This window comes from Balaenoptera musculus, chromosome 13 (genome assembly GCF_009873245.2).
Source record: "Balaenoptera musculus isolate JJ_BM4_2016_0621 chromosome 13, mBalMus1.pri.v3, whole genome shotgun sequence".
Lineage (NCBI taxonomy): Eukaryota > Metazoa > Chordata > Mammalia > Artiodactyla > Balaenopteridae > Balaenoptera > Balaenoptera musculus.
In genome coordinates this window covers 59,743,193-59,751,054 of record NC_045797.1, presented here as the reverse complement: position 1 = coordinate 59,751,054, position 7,862 = coordinate 59,743,193, and the positions used below count along the sequence as shown (strand labels likewise).

At 40.4% G+C, this 7,862-nt stretch overlaps 1 protein-coding gene across 3 annotated transcripts in view; it reads left to right on the top strand.

The window, feature by feature from the left end:
- The first annotated feature begins 4,957 nt into the window (after positions 1–4,957).
- RMDN2 (regulator of microtubule dynamics 2) overlaps positions 4,958–7,862 on the top strand; it is an 86,408-nt gene continuing 83,503 nt past the window's right edge. Inside the window, exon 1 of one of the 3 annotated variants that reach the window (XM_036873553.1) lies at positions 4,958–5,444. The gene's annotated coding sequence lies outside the window, so the exon portion shown is untranslated. Of the gene's footprint in view, positions 5,445–5,582; positions 6,109–7,862 lie in introns of those variants that run through there. The other 2 variants (XM_036873555.1, XM_036873554.1) reach the window with 2 other exon arrangements.

Here is a 7,862-nt window from a genome sequence, read left to right as displayed (position 1 = left end):
TCTAAAGTTGGAGTCTCACAATTAAATGCTTTATGAAAATTTTTGAAGCTATTTTCACTCTGTAAAATGTCCGTATGTAAATAACTAAATTATTCATATTAGTTTGTTAACAGTCTTTCATTTATGAAATACAGACACCTCCTGAATTGTGTTTCCTGTACAATGTCATTATGTCCAGAGGAAAAGTTCCTCTCAGTATCCTTCTGTTTGAGAAATGGGAGGTTTCTGTTACCAAGAGAGAAAGTAAATGTCGTTACTGTCAGAATTGTCTTTTTTTTGTTTTAAGGAGGATTGGAAGGGCTGTTCTGCTTCATGTGAAGAAGTCAAAGAGCCCCATGGCTGAATGGGTAGTTCCTTTATTGCTAGAAGCCTGGCAGAGGCTGTGGCTGGTGGTAGGAGTTTTTTGCATTAGCTGGTAAGCAGATGTCGCAGCTGGAGGATGGGTCTCTCTTTTCATTGGACGGTTATCAGCTGCTGCAGGTGGCAAGGTCAAGGTTACTTTTTTTTTTTTTTTTAAGTGGAAGCAGCCAAGGCCATAGCACAGATAGATGATTTCCTGACATCAGCAGTTCTGAGTTAGAATTCAGCTGAAAACCATAGAGCATATTATCCTATGGATTACGAAGGATTTTATGGGGTTACTCAGGAAACAAACCACGATTTATATAGCATGACTTTATAAGATATGTTCTCAGTTCTGAACAAACCACAATTATTTTCTATTACACTACAAATGGCTTGGTCACTTGCTTTATGAGACAAGCTTTCTTCTAAAATCATTATAGTGGTGAATTTCATCTCTTTCTAGATTCACTTCTCTCAATGAGAGTCCAAATATATGTCTTAGTTATAAAGATAGGAATACAACTTTTATGAAATGGAAAAAGTTTTAACAACGGTTGATTAATTAATGTGCCTTTATTGCATCAGAAGAGTGACCATCTTTATAGACTGATTTGCATACCAAGAGGCTGCCTCTATCTACTGAACAATTTCTAGAAAGATATTGTTCCTAGGGGAAAATAACTTTTCTTTGGATAGTCTGAGGACAGTGGGTCTGGAAAACTGCTAACTCCAATTATTTTCCCAGGAGAACCTTACACAAAATTGACTTGCCATCCAAGTCCTAAATGAAATCTTTTTTTCTAATTTTTATATATAATTAAAACTATTCAGTTATTTTAACTAACTTATACATGCATATATTGTAAAATATTTTGTCTAACTGACCAACATTTGCCTTTTTTTTCAATCTGCCACAAACAATGAAACTGACCTTGACTTATAAAGCTGACACACATACTGTCAAAGATATCCCTGAACATTTTCTCTCAAGATGAAGAAAGAATGCAGAAGGGAGGGGTAAAGTGACTTTCTGCTATGACTTTGTTGAGTTCCATTTTAGAGAATATCCAAAGCTGTTAACAGGTTGACTTCAGAAACTCAGTGTAAGAATGTGACTTACAAAATCTCCTGGAATATCTGAAGAATCTTCATTCCTATCTTTATGTGTCATGGAAAAACTGCTGATAATCATTGACCAAGGTTAGTATCAATCAGGCAATGTATATGCCTTTCTGAACATGACATTGAATAAAAACTTAATTTTTCTAACAAAACAAAAAGTTTCTTATAAGAATTCTGTACACTTTAATGAGGTAGTTATATTTTTAACAAATTGATTCAACATTGAATTGCTAAATTATATTACATAAATACTGTTTCTAACCTCTTTTATACATGTCTTTTTAAAATACCATTTAAGATTCGTTCAGTACAGGAATATTGGGTCAATTATTTTATTGTATTCATGTGATTAATAATTTATTATACTAATTGCTTAGTCTTGTGGAAATAGTTAATAAACTTATCCTCATACCTTTCTCAAAGAAGGCATTTTTCCCTTGGAAGGTCCAATTTAGTCATAGGTATCTTTTCAGAAATTTTGGGAATAATCTTCTTGTGTTCTAAGGATCCCCTAAAATTAAAATAAGCCCAAAACTGTTAATTTTAGACACAGGATTATTTTTCCCCAAACTCTATTCCTAGCCTACAATGAACATGATAGACCCACCATAATTTTATACCCTGTGGTTTAGAGATAATGGCAGACCCCTACAAGGAAGCCCTCCATGCGATAAGTGCTCTGTCTGGAGGTTCAGTTCCCATAGAGGGAGCAGAGAAGGCTGAACCCCAAGTAACTGAAGTAGGAGATGCAGACAGAACACGATCACTTGAGAAGTGCTATGATGTACTTACAAAAGGTGCTATGAAGAGTCCCCTTCCAATGTTCCATCACAGGCAGCAAACCCTCACCTGTAATGTAATTTACCTCAGTAGACTGTTGGGAAGATGGAATAAGACAATTCATATAAAGAATGAAGCAGGAACTGAGTATAAGAGTTAATCGATCTTTTTGCTGTGGCTGTTGGTTCTCCCTCCAGTTTACAGACCTAATTTGGGCAATTTGGAGCTTCAGTTATGCTTGGATGGCTCCTTCCTCCACCAGCTTTGTCATTCAATTTCTTCCTGGATATAAACCACTTAGATAAAAGCCAAGAAATAAAAATAAAACAAACCCCCCTCTCCAACATACACTTGACACACACTTCTCATGTTCCTACCATATAAAGGACGGCAGATTTCTTAATGCTTTCCTCTTGAGTGTACATATACTTTCAAAGAATTTTTTTCAACTATTTATCTAATATATAGAGTATGTGCACTGTGCCAGGCGCTGGGGATACAAAGAGAAGTACATCCTTGCCTTGAAGATGTTCAGCTCAAGGGCACCACAGTCACTGACCAAGCGGTAATGATAGTGTACATGAGAGCGGGGTGCAGAAAACCAGCAGGGAGGGGGTTTCTACTCATGGAAACTCCTTATCCTTCTGCAGAGTTTTGGCGGGGCCTGGAGGAATTCTTCTTTGGGGGAGGAGGAGAATGTGTGGAGTAGCTGCTCAAGGGAAACAGATTAAACTGGAAGAATTGTTTTTTGACAAGTGGCAAAGGGTAGGGTATTCCAGACACAGAGAGCAGTCTAAACACAGAGACTGGGGAAACGTGTGATTTATGGAAAGAAAATAAGGTAGTTTGCCTATAGGTGAAGTGAAGGATTGATGTCTAGTGAAAATGGTAGAGAAAAGCTGGAAAAGTAGGTGAGGACAAATTGTGAAGTGCCTGTACATCAGAGGTGTCAGCTGACTGTAATGCTGTGCTAGTTGTGATGAATACAAGTGTCCAAAATTACCATAGAAAATTATCATAGAATGGCTGGCTTAAATAGCAAACATTTATTTCTCATGGTTCTGGAGGCAGGAAATCAGAGATCATAGTGCCAGAAGGGTTGGGTTCTGGTGAGGGTCCTCTTCTGGGTTGCAGACAGCTGGCTTCTCATTGTATCCTCACATGGTAGAAAAAGAAAGAGCTCTGGTCTCTTCTTATAAGGGCATTCATCCCATTCTAGAGGGCTCCAGCCTCATAACCTAGTTATTTCCCAAAGGTCTCACCTCCAAATACCATCACACTGGAGATTAAGGCTTAAATATAATGAATTTTGGAGGAACACAAACATTCAGTCCATGACAAACAGCATCTTTGAGATTCCTAGTGATTTGTTTTTCCCCTTCAGACATTCCTTTGAGACCACATTCCTAGTAGAGATAGGTAGAATCATTCCTTCTTTTTTATGTCATCCCTACAACAGCGCCTGGAGAATATAGCTCCTCTCTACTTTTTAGTTTTAACTTTACCAAAGATCAATGACCACCGCTCTGTGAGTTTCTACCTCGCAGATAATTTTTACTGATCAAGAAACAGAATCAAGGGGAACAGGTGTTAGTTACATAGGCATACAGAAAGAGTCCAGCTATTTTACCCCACTCCCTGAACTTGAAGAACAAGTCAGTACCAGCTGACATCTTTCTTTTGGAGCAGAGGGTTGGTAAGGCCCTGTTCTCAGCCCACCCTCCACATTTTTATTGCAGACCTCTTCTCTGCTGTGTGCTGAGGATGCAGCCGTGAACAACTCAGCGGACTCCTTCTGGACAAGCTTAAATCTCAAGGTGCTTCAAGCGTCTTTTAAGTGTTATTGAAGAGACAGTAAAGTTTCTTTTGGAAAGAAATCTCCTTAAAAGAGATCACCCTGCCAGACAGGTTTATATTATGTTGTATTGTTTAAATAAAGCAAACATTAGCATTATATTGTAATATCTTTGTAAACCATAACAAAGTGTGAAAGAAAGTGGTTCTTAGGAGTGCTTTATAGTTTCAAATCTTAGAGGCTAAGTATTAGTCTGCTGCCTTCCAAAATATAACTTAGTTTTAATAAAATGACGTGGCTAGGCTTACTTATTCTTCAATGCAGCTTGCTTAAAGCTCAAAAAACATTTTATAGTCTTAAAGATCCTGTAGAATCTCCATTAGTAAATAGTTTGGTATGGATTGTGAAATTAGCCTTCTGATTCTTTAGAGGAGTTCTTTTGCTTGTTTTGTTTTTTGATAAATAGGAATGCATCCGTTTTTAATTCCATTCAGCACATTGGTAGGGAATTTAGTACTCAAGGCTGTTTCCTGCAAGCCTAAATTTAAAGCTCAAAGTGAGGACAATACAGAAGGGAGTGAATGTGCAGTTTTTAAGAGTTCATTTGGCAGAATTTTATTTTCATTCTACAAACCACAGAAAGCGAAGCTGGGTAAAATCTCGAATGTTAAGCATCGAGAAGATAGTGGTTTCCGCCTAAAGGCAACTCTGAATGGTGGTGGGGTTGAGGGGTGGACGGCGAGGCTGCGGATTTAGCTCATTAAAAGAGAAAGTGAGTTAAAGTGAACCTAGGATAACTTGATTAGTAATTGATGCAAGACGTCCGCGTTTGACTCTGTCGTACGTAGGGTTCAAGGCTGTGTATAGAAAGGGGCACAGAAGAAGGGTGAAACTAGGGCAGGGGGGTGGGTTTGGGGCGGGAAAGAACCGAAGGGAGGGTGGGTTTCGGGAGCGGCAGTGATGGGAGAAAGCGCGCTGGAGGCAGGAAGCGCGCGCCGAGCCTCCCGCCGGGCCGGGCGCGCTGGCCCTGAGCCAGGGCGCGGTGGTCGAGGCGGGGAGACGAGCTCTGAGGGAGGCGGCACCCGGGCGGCAAAGTCCGGTGCTGGCCGAGGCGCCCGGCGGAGCGCACTTGTCTCCGTTTGTAAAAGGTGCTCAGGTCGCCCGCCCCGGTGAGTTGACCGCCCGGCGGGAAGAGGCGGGAACCGCGGGGCGAGCGGCGCGGGCTCCTCCCCCGGCGCCTCAGCTATCTGGGTCAGGACGAGACGGCCGCGGCGCCGGACCTCTGGACCCGCTAGCTCTGGGACTACTGTCCGCCCGCCGCTTCGCTCCCAGCCGCCCCGTCGGCAGGTCCCCGGTGTCCGACAGCACAGAGACCGGCGCGGCGAGAACTGGTGCTGCGCAGGTGGGCAGTGGGCATCTCGGCTGTCCAGGGTGGGACGCGGCCGAGGATCGAGGCAGCACTTCCGGCGGCGGCCACCGCACTTCCGGGTCGTGCGGGCGTCCTTTAGGCGGCCGCAAGCGTGGGGGGCGTCCTCCTCCGGGCGGCAGAGCTGGCTTGTAGAAGTTTACCCTGGCGCAACCCTCGCCCAGCCGGTGCCTGGGAAGTTTCAACCCCGGAGGTCGCCAGTATTTCCGCGCGGGCGCCCGGCGTGGGGTGCGTGGGGAGCGGGCAGCGTGCTGCCTCGGCCCGGCGGGTCCCTGCGAACCCCGATGAGTTTTTGCCGGAGACACTTGCTCGCTTCTCACCTGGGCTCCCTGGGTCTTTCTTACCTTTGAAACTTAAGCAAACGTTTTTGTTTTGTTTTGCTTTGTTTTGATCAGATTCTCCACTTATTTTACACAAAATGAAGGCTAGATTTTCAGTGGGACAAACATTTGCAAATAAGCCAAACATCAGGGAGCCCTAAATGAAAAAGAAATTATAAAATAGGAAAAAAAAAGAAAACCGAAAGAAATATGAGTATTAGAATTCACTTAGAAAGTATCAAGTTATCCAGGTCGCTGTGGAGAATCTAATCGCTAATTCAAGGTCTCAGAGCAATTCCCTTGGGAAACTTAAAACTCAGGTTCGTTTATAGCCCATACTGTGCCTTTACCCTTGCAAAACTTTTCATCCATCTTCCGAGTTTATCAGAGTTCTATATTTTATGTATTTCCCCCTACTAATCAGCTGATGAATTAAGTGAATATATATGCTAAATATTGCTGAAAGCATTGTAAGTAACTTAGTAAAGCATAATTTCCATTTCTAAAAATTAATTTTAATTAAAACTAGAACATGAAAATTAAATGTTTTCTGAAGTTAATGTTTTATGACAGGTTCTACAAACGAATTTTAATGCAGAAATTTCAGTAGAGTCAACATTTTGATGATTTACTATTTCAGCAGAATTCTTAATTCTCTTCTCTGCAAACAACCTTTAATTATGTATTACCCATTAATTTTAGATGCCAATAATTTATAATAAAATAATGTCTATTATTTTACATTATTATTAGCACCTTACAAATTGAAATGTGACAGGAATAATACTTCGTATCTGATTATCTAGTCTATATATATATACTTTTTTTTTTTAAACCAAGAATCAATCTTTCTTTCTTTCTTTCTTCCTTCCTTCCTTCCTTCCTTCTCTCTCTCCCTCCCTCTCTCTCTCCTTCTTTCTTTCTTTCTTTCTGCCATGGGATCTTACTTCCCTGACCAGGGATTGACCAGGGCCCCAGCAGTGAAAGCGCTGAGTCCTAACCACTGGACCACTAGGGAATTCCCTAGTCAATATATTTTTAAATTACTGTGTTTTTATACTAAAGTGCAAGTGTCTACTACTAATGTGATAATTAAATGTATTAAAGTTATGTAAATGATGTAATATAATATAACCTTTGAAATTATACTGCAGGCAAGCAGGTGTTCTGATGTATTACTCTTCTCTACTACTATTTTTAATGAGTGGCATTTTACGAATTATTGGCTTAGAAGCACATTCATTTTATACTGATATAAAACTCAAACATAGCTTGAGCTATTATTCTCTAATTGTGATTATTTAAAACAAATACCTCCTCCATTGATTTTAGTTTTTTTCCCAGTTGATTTTCTCAGTTCTGAAGTCATATTTCAATATGGTAGTTCTATTTTTAGCTATTTAAGGAACCTCCATACTGTTCTCCATAGCGGCTGTATCAATTTACATTCCCACCAACAGTGTAAGAGGGTTCCCTTTCCTCCACACCCTCTCCAGCATTTATTGTTTGTAGATTTTTTGATGATGACCATTCTGACCGGTGTGAGGTGATACCTCATTGTGGTTTTGATTTGCATTTCTCTAATGATCACTGATGTTGAGGATCTTTTCATGTGCCTGTTAGCCATCAGTATGTCTTCTTTGGAGAAATGTCTCCTTAGGTCTTCTGCCCATTTTTGGATTGGGTTGTTTGTTTTTTTAATATTGAGCTGTATGAGCTGTTTGTATATTTTGGAGCTTAATCCTTTGTCAGTGGCTTCGTTTGCAAATATTTTCTCCCATTCTGGAGGTTGTCTTTTCGTCTTTTTTATGGTTTCCTTTGCTGTGACAACTGTGGATCTTTATTATAACACTGCTTTATAACTTAGGACCCTTACAACAGTATATTCTCTTTTTCCCTTCCCATCCTTTGGGCTATTGTTGTCCTACTTTTTTACTTCTACATATGGTAAAAACCTCATGATATGTTATTGTCATTTTTGCTGTAATAAGCAAATATTTTATGAATAAATCTTAAAATGAGAAAAATGACTTTTATATTTTGCCACATGTTTGCCACTACTGGTGCTCTTCAT